The 14,570-nt window shown below is 37.7% G+C and overlaps 2 long non-coding RNA genes across 4 annotated transcripts in view; both read right to left on the reverse strand.

Annotated features, from left to right (window-relative positions):
• Nucleotides 1-1,999: 1,999 nt before the first annotated feature.
• Nucleotides 2,000-14,570, reverse strand: part of LOC112678224 (uncharacterized) — a 51,019-nt gene continuing 38,448 nt past the window's right edge. For all 3 annotated transcript variants that reach the window (XR_007406397.1, XR_007406396.1, XR_003147439.3), the window contains one exon: nt 2,000-2,197. This is a non-coding gene — a long non-coding RNA (uncharacterized LOC112678224). The remainder of the gene's footprint in view (nt 2,198-14,570) is intronic.
• On the reverse strand, nt 5,294-13,660 carry LOC118352531 (uncharacterized). The gene is made up of 2 exons (XR_004809763.2): nt 12,803-13,660; nt 5,294-8,896 (listed from the first exon to the last, which is right to left on the reverse strand). It is a non-coding gene; the product is annotated as an uncharacterized LOC118352531 (long non-coding RNA).

The following is a 14,570-nucleotide window of genomic DNA, read 5'->3' on the forward strand; positions in this document are numbered from 1 at the left end:
ATTTTGAACTGAGTGAAAATGAAAATACAACTTATCAAAATTTGGAAGATACAGTGAAAACACTGCATAAAGGGAAACTTACAGTTTTGAAGATATGTTTGAAGATAACAAAGTTCTAAGTTTCCACCACAGAAAACTAGTCCAAAATAAGCAGAAGAAAACAAATAATAAATAATAGAGCAGAAATCAATGAAAGTAAAAAGGAAATCAAAAGAAAGTCAATGAAATGAAAAGCTGATTCTTTGAAAAGATAAATAAAATCAATAAGTATCTAGACAAAGAAAAAAAGACAAATTACTAATATACTAATTAGTAACTAGTAATATACTAATTACTAATAAAAGACTTCATACTGTCAAGATGTCAGTTCTTCCCAACTTGATCTATAGATTTAACACAATCTCAGTCAAATTCCAGGTAAGTTTATTTCATGAATATCAATAAACTGATTCTAAAATTTATATGGAGAGGCAAAAGACCAGAATAGCTTAAAAAAATCACTGAAGAAGGACAAAGCTAGAGGACTGATACTACCTATACATTCATATTTAGCCAGTGAGGTTATGAGGCCACACTTATTTCTGTGATCTAGTAGAGTCAAATCATTCAATCTATTTGGTCACAAAGTAAAATTAACTAAGTTGGGTATGCCCTGCATTACTTTGGGGGGTCAGGGGATATTTTACTGTTTTGTTGGGAGTGGAATAATTTTCATGTTTTATTTGTTTTGTTTTTGGATAAGCTCAGGAGGTCATGGTTCCCAGCTGTTTTCCAGCAGCCATGGCATTTTGTATAGCTTAGAGCATTTTGTGGGAGTGTATTTGCTAAAATATGTCTGTAGGTGCTGGTTATTGTTAAATTATACAGCTGGAGCCCTGAGATATAAAGGCATATTATCTAATTTTCAAGCAAATACAATTTTAATGAAAGTAATCATTCAGGGATTTTCTTTGCCACATTTGCTTTTTACGTCTGGGCTACTTTTATGAAAGGAAATGGGAAAAATAATTTGAGAATCTAAAGTAAATCAGACTTTATCCACTGATATTCTTAAACTGGACTATCTGAACTCATAAATGGTGGAATTTACAATAAATTGCATAGAAATGATCAGTTCTTCTTAAACAATTCTTAAAGCCTTCTAGATCGAGAGTAGATCTAGTAGCCCTGCCACTAAAAAGCTCTAAGATATTGCTATTATTACTATTAATAGCAACTTTTATTGAAAGCTTAGTATATACTAGTCATTGTGCTACAGGCTCTACATGCATGAGCTCTTTTCATCTTCACTACACCCCCATCAAAGGGTTGGACTAAATAACTCCCCATCCCATTTCCAGGCTTAAATGGTTCCAGGAGCTATGTCTCTGAAGCCAGACCACAGTCCCACTAGCAGAGAGGGGAGGAGAATCAGAAAATGAAGAAATCTTATCTTCAGTAAAAGAAATGGGTAGACAAGCTATTTGGAGCCTGAGATGAAAAATTAGAAGCAGGGCTACCTGGGTGGTTCGGTGGTTGAGTGTCTGCTTTTGGCTCAGATTGTGATCCCAGGGTCCTCTTGGGGATCCAGCTCTTCATGGGGAACCTGCTTCTCCTTCTGCCTATGTCTCTGCTTCTCTCTGTATGTCTCTCATGAATAAATAAATAAAATCAAGAAGAAAGAAAGAAGAAAGAAAGAAAGAAAGAAAGAAAGAAAGAAAGAAAGAAAGAAAGGAAGGAAGGAAGGAAGGAACAAAGGAAGGAAGGAAGGAAGGAAGGAAGGAAGGAAGGAAGGAAGGAAGGAAGGAAGGATGGATGGATCCCTGGGTGGCTCAGTGGTTTAGCACCTGCCTTCAGCCCAGGGCATGATCCTGGAGTCCCAGGATCAAGTCCCGCATCAGGCTCCCTACATGAAGCCTGCTTCTCCCTCTGCCTGTGTCTCTGCCTCTGTGTGTGTGTGTCTCTCATGAATAAATAAATAAAATCTTAAAAAAAAAAAAAAGGAAGAAAGCAAAAGAGAAACATTAGAGCCATTTTTTATTATAAACCAATATATAGAGGCACCTGGGTGGCTCAGTGGTTGAGTGTCTGCCTTTGGCTCAGAGTATGATCCTGGAGTCCAGGGATCGAGTCTTGCATCAGGCTCCCTACATGGAGCCTGCTTCTCCCTCTGCGTGTGTCTCGGCCTCTCTGTCTCTCATGAATAAATAAATAAAATCTAAAAAAAGAAAAGAAAGAAAAAGAAAAATTAGAGCCATTTTTTATTATAAACCAATAAATAGGGGCACCTGGGTGGCTCGGTGATTGAGCCTCTGCCTTTGGCTCAGGATGTGATCCTGGAGACCCGGGATCAAGTCCCACATTGGGTTCCCTGCATGGAGCCTGCTTCTCCCTCTGCCTGTGTCTCTGCCTCTCTCTCTTTGTCTCTCATGAATGAATGAATAAAATCTTTGAAAAAAACAAGAAACCAATATATAATCTAATATAATGTATATTATAATCAGATGTTTTAAATAGGTTTTTGTGGTGGCCCAAGCATCTGATAGCCAAAATAACACTGCCTTCTTAGATCACAGCCTACTTAAATTGGGCAAGGAAAAGGTGGCTTGTAATGACTTGCCCGTCAATGTGGGGTCTTGTGTTTGACTACTTTGCCAATAACTCTACCAGTCAAGTGGCATAATGTCTTCCATCACAGTAATACCACCACCACCTCATATTTATAAAGCCCCTTGGGGTTTTAAATGCATCTCCTCGCCCATGATCTCATTTGATATCTAGTCCTCAACACTGTATCATTATATTACATGGCTGGAAGGTAAGAACTTCTAGAATATTATTTTTACTGTCTGAGTGCAGGAGTGTGTCACCATCCAGTGGATTTAGGGAGGGAAGGTAAAATCCAGAGACTTATTCGCAGTTCTGACTCAGCAGACTGAAAGCTTTCACTGCCTAATGATTCCTTTTTTCCTTCCTTCCTTTTCTTTGTTTTTCTTTTCTTTTTTCTTTCTGGTTTTCTTTTTCTGGAATTTTACTTAAAAACAGCTCACCCACTTCCCCCACCTTCCACCTCCTGGCCCTTGTAACCACCAATCTGTTCCCTGGATCTATGAGTTTAATTTTTGGTTGGTTTGTTTAGATTCTACATATAAGAGAGATCATGTGATATTTCCTTTTCTCTGTCTGACTTATTTCACTTAGCATAATGCTCTCAAGATCTACCCATGTTGTCCTAAATGGCAATATTTCATTCTTTTTTATGGCTGAGTATTATTTCATTGTAAATGCATATCACATCCTCTTTATCCATTCATCTGTGGATGGTTAAGTTATTTCCATACCTTGGCTATTGTAAATAATGCTGCAATGAATATGAGGATGCATGTATCTTATTGAATTAATGCTTTTTTTTTGACTAAAAACCCAGAAGCAGAATTACTGGATCATATGGTAGTTCTATTTTTAATTTTGGGGGGGAACCTCCATACTGCTTCCCATAGTGGTTGTATTAATTTACATTCCTACCAACAGTGCAGAAGTTTCCCTTTTCTCCACATTTTTGCCAACACTTGATACTTCTAGTTTTTTTTTTTTTTGTCAACCTTTTGATAACAGCCATACTAACAGGTGCTTAGTGATAGATCATTGTGGTTTTGATTTGCGTTTCCCTGATGATTAATGATGTTAAGCATCTTTTCATGTACCTGCTGGCCATATGTATGCCTTCTTTGGGAAAATGTCTATACAGACCTTCTGCCCACGTTCATTTTTTACTATTGAGTTGTATGAGTTCTTTAGGTTTTTTGGATTATTAGCCCCTTATTGGATACATGATTTGTAATTATTTTCTCTGTTGTCTTTTCATTTTGTTGATCACTTCCTTTGCTGTTCAGAAGCTTTTTTGGTTTGATGTGGTCTCACCCATTTATTTTTGCTTTTGTTGCTTTTGGTTTCAATTTTTAAAATGTCAGATTACAAAAATCATCTCCAAGACCAATGTCAACAAGAAGCTTACTGCTTACATTTTCTTCTAGGAGTTTTACGATTCAGGTCTCATGTCTGTCTTTAATCTATTTTGAGTTAATTTTTGTGTATGGGGTAAGAGAGTTTCATTCTTTTCGTGTAACTGTCCAATTTTCCCAACACCATTTATTGAAGATACTATTCCTTCTCTCATTGTACACTCTTACTCCTTTGTCGTAAATTAACTGACCATATATGCATGAGTTTATTTCTAATCTATTCTGTTCCGTTGATCTATGTTTTTGTTTTTATGCCAATACTATACTGTTTTTGGGCAGCCCGAGTGGCTCAGTGGTTTAGCGCCACCTTTAGCCCAGGGCCTGATCCTGGAGACCCAGGATTGAGTCCCACGTTGGGCTCCCTGCATGGAGCTTACTTCTCCCCCAGCCTGTGTCTCTGCCTCTCTCTCTCTGTGTCTCTCATGAATAAAGAAATAAATAAATCTTTAAAAAAATATGTTATACTGTTTTAATTACTATGTGTTGCAATATAGTTTGAAATCATCATGGTGAAACCAACATGGAGCATGGTGCCTCCATCTTTGTTCTTGCTCAAGATTAATTTGGCTATTTGGGGTTTTCTGTGCCTCAAATAAAATTTTTAGGATCATTCAATTTCTGTGAAAAATGCCATTAGAATTCTGATAGAGATTGCACTGAATCTGTATATTTCTTTGAGTAGTATGGACATCCTAACAATATTAATTCTTCCAATCCATGACCATGGGATTTCTTTCCATTTATTTGTGTCTTCTTTAATTTCTTTCATTAATGTCTTATAGTTTTTATTGTAGATGAAATTTACAATGGGATTGTTTTCTTAATTTCTCTCTCTGATAGTTTGCTATTAGTATAAACACAACAGATTTTTGTATATTGATTTTATATCCTACAACTTTACTGAATTCATTTCTTAGTTCTGTCCAGTCTTTTGATGGAATTGTTAGATTCTTCTATATACAATATCATGTCATCTGCAAACTGTGAAAGTTTTATTTCTTCTTTCCAGTTTTATTTCCTCTTTTTTTTTTTTCTGGCCTAATTGTACTGGGTAGGACGTCCAATACTATGTTACGTAAAAGTAGTGAGGGTTGAACCTTGTCTTGTTCTGGATCTTGGAGGAAAAGCTTTTGCTTTTCACCATTAGGTATGATGTTATCTATGGGCTTGTCATCTGTGGCCTTTATTTGTTGAGGTAAGCTCCCTCTATGTCTGCTCTGGTCAGAGTTTTTATCATAAGTGGATGTTGAATTTTGTCAAATGCTTTTTCTGCATCTTTTGAGATGATCATATGTTTTTAATTTTTTTTATTGAAGTGAAGTATAATTAACATACAGTGTTACACCAGTTTAAGGTATACAACATAATGATTCAACAATTTGATACATTATTTGGTGCTCAGTATGTAATTGTAGTCACCATCTATCACCAAACAATGCTATTAAAATCTTATCAACTATATTCCATACACTGCACTGTTCATCTCCATAACTTATTTATTTTGTAACTGAAACTTTGTACCTCTTAATTCCCTTTATCTATTTCAGACATTCCCCTGCCGACCCCTCTTCTGGCAACCATTAGTTTGTTCTGTGTAGTTAAGAGTCTGGGTTTTGTCTTTTTTTTCTTTGTTTGTTTGTTTTCTTAAATTTCTTATATGAGTGAAATCATATGGCATTTGCCCTTGTTTGTGTAACTGATTTCATTTAGCATTATACTTTTTAGGTCCATCCATGTTGCAAATCGTTAGACCTCATTATTTATTATAGCTGAGTAATATTCCTCTGTGTGTGTGTGTGTGTGTGTGTGTGTGTGTGTGTCTCACTTGGGTTGCTGTTTATCCTTCATTTTATTAAGATGGTATATCACAGATTGATTTATTCTGGCATCCCTGGAGTAAAGCCCATTTGATCATGGTGAATGATCCTTTTAACGTATAGTTGAATTTGGTTTTTATGTTGTTGAAAATTTTTCCATCTAGGTTCATCACTGATATTGGTCTGTAATTGTCTTTTTGTGTGCGTGGCATCTTTGTCTGGTTTTGGTGCCAGGGTAATGCTGCCCTTATAAAATGTGTTTGGAAGAGTTCCCCTCTTTTCAATTTTTTAAGAAGAATCTGAGGACTAGTATTAATTCTTCTTTGAATGTTTGGCTAGAATTCACCAGTTAAGCCTTCTAGGCCTAGACTTTTGTTGATTGGAGGGTTTTTGATGACTGATTCATTCTCCCTGCTGATAATTAATCTGTTCAGATTTTCTATTTCATAATGATTCATACTTGGTAGATTGCATGTATCTAGGAATTTATCCATTTCTTCTAGGTTGTCCAATTTGTTTGCATATAATTAATTGTTCATAGTAGTCTCATGATCTTTTGTGGTTCTGTGGTGTTGGTTGTAATATCTCCTCTTTCATTTATCATTTTATTTATTTGAGTCCTCTCTCTTTTTTTTTTTTTTTTTTTTTTTTTTTTTTTGGTGAATCTAACTGAAGTTTTGTCAATTTTATTTATCTTTCCAAAGAATAAGCTCTTACTTTCATTGATCTTTTCTGTTGTCCTATAGTCTGTTTCATGTTTTCTGCTCTAATCTTTATTATTTTCTTCCTTCTACTAACTTTGGGCTTCATTTGTTCTTTTTCTAATTACTTGAGGTATAAAGTTAGGTGTTTATTTGAGACTGTCCTTGTTTCTTGAGGTAGGCATTTATCACTATGAACTTCTTTCTTAGAATTACTTTTACTGCATCCCATAAATTTTGGCATGTTACATTTCCACTTCTGTTTGTCCCAATGTATTTTTTAATTTTCCAGTTTTCTTTATGCGATTAATTTCTAGTTTCATATCACTGTGGTTGGAAAAAATACTTGATATGATTTCAACCCTTTTTAAATGTAGTATGACTTGTTTTGTGGCTTAACATATGCTCTATCTTGGAAAATGTTCCAGGTATACTTGAGAAGACTATGTGTTGTGTTGCTTTTGGATGAAATGTTCTGTAAATATCTAAGTCCATTTGGTCTAACATGTCATGTAAGGTCAATATTTTTTTATTGATTTTTCTGTCTAGATAATCCATCCATTGATAGTGGTATTAAAGTCCCCTACTATTACTGTATTACTATTTATTTCTTCCTTTAAGGCTGTTAATATCTGGGTCATATATTTAGGTGCTCCTATGTTGGATGCATAAATATTTACAAATGTTATATCCTCTTGTTGAATGGACCCCTTTGTCTTTTAATAATGTTTCTTTTATTTTAGTTTTTGTTTTAAAGTCTATTTTGTCTGGTATAAATATAGCTACTTCAACTTTCTTTTCATTTCTATTTGCATGAATTATCTTTTCCAGTTTCACTCTCAGTCTGTGTGGCCTTACATCTAAAGTGTATCTCTTACAGGCAGCGTATAGATAGGTATTGTGTTTTTATCTTTCCAGGCACTGTATACCTTTTGATTGGAGAATTTGGTCCTTTTACACTTAAAATTATCATCAGTAAATATGTGCTTATTGTCATTTAGTTGTTTTCTGGATGTTTTTATAGTTCCTCTCTTTCTTCTTTTCTTGCTATCTCCCTTTACAGTTTGAAGATTTTCATTAGTGGTACAGTTACATTCTGTTCTCTTTATTATTTGTATATTTACTATAGGTTTTTGCCTTGTGGTTACCATGAGGCTTCCACATTACAATTTATATCTATAAATTTATTGTAAGTTGAAAACAACCTAAGTTTGATCTCATTCTAAAGCTCACTATTTTTACTCTCCTTCCATGTTTTATGTTTTTGATGTCATGTTTTACATCTTTTGAGCCCGTGTATCCCTTAGTTAATAATTGAAGTCATAGGTATTTTTCCTACTTTTGTCTTTTAACCTTCATACTAACTTTATAAGTATTTAACCCATGATCTTTACTACTACCTTTACTTTTCCAGTGAGATTTAATCTTCTTTCATATATATTCTTATTACTAATTAGTGCCCTTTATTCAGCTTAAAGAGGTCCCTTTAATATTTCTTGTAAGGATGGCTTAGTGGTGATCAACTTCTTTAGCTTTTGCTTGTCTAAAAAGCTTTTTCTTTCCTTCAATTCTGAATGTAGGTAGAATATTCTTGGTTGGGAATTTTGTTCTTTCAGCACTTTGAATATATTGTGCCACTGCCTTCTGGCCTGAAAAGTGTGTACTGAAAAATCTGCTCGTGGTCTTATGGGGGTTCCCATATCATTGTACGTAACAAAACAAGTTTTGGGTTTTTTTTTCTTCCTGCTTTTAATATATTTGTCTTTAAATTTTGATATTTTAATGTGTCTTGGTGTGGGTATCTTTGGGTTCTTCCTATTTGGAAGTTTCTAGGCTTGCTGGATCTGGGTGTGTGCTTCCTTCCTGAAGTTAAGAAAGTTTTCAGCCATTATTTCTTCAAATAAGAATTCTGCCTTTTTCTCTCTTTCTTCTCCATCTGGAAGCCCCAAATTGCAAATGTTAATCCATTTGATGTTGTCCCATAATCCCTTTATACTATCTTCACTTTTTTTTAATTCTTTGTTTCTTTTTGTTGCTCTAATTGGGTGAGTTCCACTGCCTTGTCTTCAAGCTGACTGATCTTTTTTTCCTGCTTCATCAAGTCTGCTATTGAACCCCATAATGTCGTCTTCAGTTTAGTTATTATATTCTTTAGCTCCATAACTCCTAATTGGTACTTTCTTACACCTTCCACCTCTTTGTTGAAGTTCTCACTGTGCTCATTCATTTTTCTCCCCAATTCAGTATCTTTATGGCCATTACTTGAACTCTTTATCAGGTATTTTACTGATCTCCATTCACTAAGGTTTTTTCTAAGCTTTTATCTTGTTTTTTCATTTGGAATATATTTCTCTGCTTCTTCATTTCGCTTGACTCTCTGTGTCAAGACACAAAAGCACAAACCATAAAATAAAAGACTGATAATATGATAACATGATAATAAAGAAAAGATCTAAACATAAAAAGACAGTATGAACAGTAAAAAGTAAACAAACAAACAAACAAATGCCAGACTGGGAGATGATGTTTACAAAGCATAATGCTGGCATTTGATTTGCATCCTAAAAAAATGTACTTTAAAAATCAAAGAAAAAGAAAAGATAAAAAGCTAAATTTAAAAATGAACAAAGGGTATGAGTAGGCAATTTTAAAAGATGCATCAGGGAAATGCAAATTAAAACCCGACATCTTACAGATTAGAAAAAGTTTAAAAGTCTGACAATTCCAAGTATTGGCAATGATGTGGAAAGATGACTCTTACACTCTGTTGAGAAGGAGCATAAATTGGAAGAACCAGTTTGGAAAGTGTACCATAGACACCAAAATTACACTTCTAAATATAAGCTCTCTAAAGCCATGATTTTCAAACAGTAGGTCTCAATCCATGCAAGTTAATAAATCACACTCATCTTTTTTTTTTTTTGAAGTAAGGCAAAAATAAAAAGAACAGAATATGCCACAGAGGCTCACAAATAGTAAAAGTTTAGTTTTGTGAAACTTTTGTTTCAGTTATGGTTATTCTGAGCACAGCATACAAAATTTATTTCTTATTGGGAGTCAAGGTCAAAAATATTTGAAAACCATTGCTTAGAACAGCAGTTCTCAAAATGTGGCCCAGAAATTCCTGAGAGTCCCTAATGTTAATGGTAGGTCTTCATGAAAAGGATTTTTTTTTTTATGTTGTCCCAGCACACAAAGACCTGTGACTTATTTTTCACAATTTATGTGACTGATTTCATGTATTTTGACATTTTGGTCATATATGTGTAAGTATACACCTACCTGAAAATGATCTCAGGGTTGTGGGATCAAGCCCCATGTGGGGCTCTGTGTTCAGAAGGGACTCTGCTAGAGATTCCCTCTCTCTCCCTCTCTTTCTGCCTGTGCCCCTCCTCCATCTCTCTTGCTCTCTAAAAGTAAATAAATCTTTAAAAAAAAGAATCTTAAAAAAATGGTAGAAAAACTTTCAAGTTGAGTTATCCTCTCAAAGTCATCACCAATCATTACAACTGAAATGTTTAGGTTATACAAAGTGTAATGGTAGGTCTTCATGAAAAGGATTTTTTTTTTATGTTGTCCCAGCACACAAAGACCTGTGACTTATTTTTCACAATTTATGCGACTGATTTCATGTATTTTGACATTTTGGAAAATGCATTTTTTTTTTCTTTCTGATAAGTTGGGACAACTTGTGCCTCTCCATCTCTATGATATAATTATAGGAGCAGTGCTGAGGCATGTATTACACCAGTATAAACAAAAGGGCCACATCCAGAATGAGGGATAAAGATTTAATCCCCAAAACTGGTAATTGTCAAAATTAGAGATGTGACATTTTTCCTTAAGCCAAAATCTCTCAAAAATAAGGAGGAGCACACACACACACAATTAGCAAATGATAGTCATATGCAGTCCTATTTTCTCTGTTAAATAAAAAATACACACTAAAATCATGAGATATTATTGTTTTGTCTTTCAAGGTACCAAAGATTTTTTTTATAGGAAATATTCCATCCAGCAAGAATTGGACAATACATACAGAGTGAATTCATACATTTTTTTAAAGGAACAGAAATATATGCTGTATATACATTGCAAACAATATATATATACAATATATATACATGTATACAATTATACATCACCTATATACACTGTATTACATAATATATGTAGTGTTTCCCAGAGTTCCTTTGCAAAACCTTGGCTAGGCACACAGGTCTAGCACCAGGTACAACACTAGCACTGTAGAGTGTTGAAAAGCATTTGGTGACAAGGTATTATCCTAGTCTAATGTGATTGGGGAACACTGGGTTAAACAAACTGAAATAAATTTTCTTTAATAAGCTGATGTGCATAATAATAAACCTCCAAAAGATGATCTTTTGAATGCAGCAGTACCCAAACTTATTTATGATGATACCCTCCTTTCAAGGAAATTTCCTTGTGAATAATTTCACTAGAACACAGTCCAGGAAATGATGCACCTCACCATCTACAGTGCTCCATATCTCTATAATCTCATCCCTAGAATCATAAAGGGAATTGGCACCTGCGTAATAATTCATACGGTTGGCAAGGCTGTGGTCCTGTATAGATGCTGTCTTGTTATTACAATTGAAAACATAGAGGATTTTGTTGATATTCTTTGAAATAAGACATCACCCTTTACAATGAAAACTTCTGTCCTCAAGCTCTCCTCACTTGCTATATCCCTAATAGGGAGACTTCTCTGCTGTGAAAACCATCACTGAGAAGATACACAAATAGGGAAGTCGGAACTTTTTCTACTTTATCGGCAAAACACAGAAATGTCTCTAGAATTTTTTTAGACACAATACCTGTAATCCTTCCATGAAAATGTTAAATACCCAAAAGAGAAGTATTGACTTCACAGAAGTCCACACACGGAATCGTTCCTGGCCTTTAACGTTAGATTTGCCTGTCTCGGCAGACTAATTGTTAGCATCCCTGCCTGAGGGAGTAGAGCAGGGTGGGGGGAGGTGCAGGGAGGGGTGTGGGGCAGGTAATGCCATCAGCTGTTGCATGTGGAACTGCACCTGTGTGCCTACCCAGAGCTCTTTGAAGAAGTGTAGTCCCATCCAGAATGTTTCTAGTCACTTGAATATTGGTGAAGACAAGTACATTGCTCCTTACCTTTGGCAAAAATGCCCGAGTCATGCTGGCTCCTCTTTCTTTTGGACTCTTACAGAATACTAATTTCAACTCAGACAATCTTGGAAAGGGTAAGAAGGAATTTTTTTCCTCCTCTTCTCTGCACCCTCCAGCCAAGCTTTATTTTTTTTTTCCCCTAGCAGAGGGGTCCTCAATCCCCTCTATCCCCTGCCAACCCAGATGGCCTAACTTTCCATTTGGTGAAACTATTATGTCCAAACCCTTGACCATGGCCACCCACTCTTTGTCTTCCTCTTCTCTTCTAGCTGACTTAATTTTTTGTCTTCCTTCCTTCTCTCCATCTAGATCTCAAAGCAAAACCCCATTCTTTGCTTCTTGTTTGTACCCTCTTTATTATTTTCAGGGTGAAGTTCCCAGCAGTCCTCCTCGACTTCCTGTCTCGAGGTAGAGAAGTGTCAGACAGACCAGGGCTCAAACTCCAACTCAGCTACTGTGTGGATTTGTGCTCTGGTTCCCTCATCTGTACAACAGGTATTTCTCTAGATACTTTCCAGAATTTGGGGAGAAATAAATGTATGCAAAGTACCTGATACTTAATTGGTGCTAACGAAATGGGACCAATTATTACTGTTGTTACGTTAATTATTATCACTTCAATCTACCAGTGATCCTTTTTCCTGGACTTGCCCTCACTGTGCTCCGATCACTGTCCTCTCCCTTCTCTGATAGAGGCATGGGGCCCTGATCCATCCCCGAATTCCTAGGTCTTTTGGCCAAGGGCATTTGGTTACTAACAAGAGCTTCTCCTCCCATCTGCTTGGGAAGTGACCCATGGGTCACAATATTTTGCCGGAAGGCAATTACAACTAAATGAGAGTAGGAGATTTCACAACACCAGGCTACTACCTCTCCTGACCAAAGTGAAAATGTGGAGACTTTGGCCACAACTGGGAGTAAGGACTTCCCGTGCTTTCTCCCGTTAATTTCAAGGGCGAGGCCTCATTCCAGATATCTCCACAGCAAGAGGCTTCCTTCTCTCACATTTTAACTGTAGCCCCTGGCGCCAGACCCTCCCTCCATAGAGAATGTGGAGAACTCATTGTCTGGCCCAGAATTTGCTAAACTGAGGAACCTCGCCCTTACTAACCTGCTGTCCTGGTCCAATTGTCTCCGGAGAATTCGGCGCCCCAGGGGAGGGTCCAGCACAGCTGCAGCCTGCAGTAAGCAGCCCCTCAGATAAACAGGCACCTCCCTTGCCAGCACTGAGAGAAAAGCCAGGCCCCCGGGGCTCGGGGCCAGAGGAATTTAGAGGGCCTCCTCTCCGTTGGGTCAGCCATTTCCCTGAGCCCCAAGGCCCTCCGCACCCGCCCTTCCTCTGCCCTCTCCAGAGGGGTCACAGCTCCTCAGCCCACCCGTCCACTCCGACTCAGCCCCCTTATCCACCCCAACCTGCCTCCACCACTACTTCTAGGCTTTTCCTTGCTCCTCCCTGTACATGGAAAAAGCCAGCACAGTCCCTCCCATTCTGACCTACTACCTTGGAAGGCACAGATGGAGAGATTTTTTTTTCATTGTGCAACCCTCTTGACACCAGCCCTGTTTAGGGAGAGAGGAGGAGGGACCACCAGTGTTTGGGTCTTTCCAATTTCTCTGTGGTTGAGCTCTCCTCCATGGGACTCAGTTAGCAAGACTGCGAATAGTAGAGATGACAGCTCTCAGGCGGACTGTACTAGATATTCCTACTCTTTTCTAGAAAACCTGTTCTGCTCACTGTCTGACAGAGGCAGCTTTAACTTTCCACGAGATCTTAACTGCACAGGCCATGACTGATTGGATCACAGGTTAACAGCTGACCAAAAGAAAAGCCAGTCGACTGGCTGGGCCATGGCTGGTGACTCATGTGGCCGGGCTCAAACAAAGTGGGCCAGTCCAATTTCTCTCATACATTGTGTGTTAAAACACACAAGTCTGTTGCAATCAATGGTGGCTAGGAAGCCACTGGAGCCACATGGCAAAGGAATCTGGCCAAGAGAGAGGAAGAGAGTGCAGAAGTATGGGCAGAAGCACAGAGCAGAAGGCCACATAGGGACTGAGGAACAGAGACCTACCCCTGTTGTGGGTCCCAGCCCCCAGCAACCCCTGTGAGCCTGACTTGACCGTTCATCTTTGTCCTGTGAGATTCTTCTATAAACTCTCATTCACACCTCTTCTGACCAGAGCTAGCTCCAACAGGCTTTGTTTCTTTGCAAGCATAAGAATCTTGACTAAAACAGTTTATTCCAAATAGACACCAATGTCTCCAATGATTCCTCCAAACATGCTGCATTACAGTTTGAGTCTCCTGTTAGTTTGTCTACAAGAGTAAAAAACATAGCCATCACTTCCTGAACACTTTCTTTCATGCCAGGGAATGTGCTAAGAGCTTCATACACATTGTCTCACCTCTTCTCATCTCAGCCCTATGATGTAATATTATTATTCCTGTTTTACATGTAAGAAAACCGGCACCTTGAGAGCTGATGTAAATTGCCCAAGGTCATGCACTTTCCCAGGAGCAGAACCCAGCATCTAAGTCTAGTTGGTATGATTCCAAGACTGTACTCTCCACCACCAAGATTTGTCTCCCATATAATCTGACAAGGCAAGATGAAGCCATGTCACTGCTACCTACAGGCATGTGGTTACAGGCCTCCAGAGGCTCTCCTGAGAACGACCCAATATTCCAGAGCTACAAACCAACAGGGATGCCCAAAGCGGGATGCAGAATTATGGAAACAACCACAGATACTGCTCACAACGCCTAGTGTCCCACAGGTGTGTCCTAAAGGACATCAGACATGTACAGGCCCAACCCCCTGCTCACTGCAGGCTTTCGAAAGCAAATGTGGGGGCGCCTGGGTGGCTCAGTCTGTTAA

Source organism: Canis lupus, chromosome 27 (assembly GCF_003254725.2).
Source record: "Canis lupus dingo isolate Sandy chromosome 27, ASM325472v2, whole genome shotgun sequence".
NCBI lineage: Eukaryota > Metazoa > Chordata > Mammalia > Carnivora > Canidae > Canis > Canis lupus.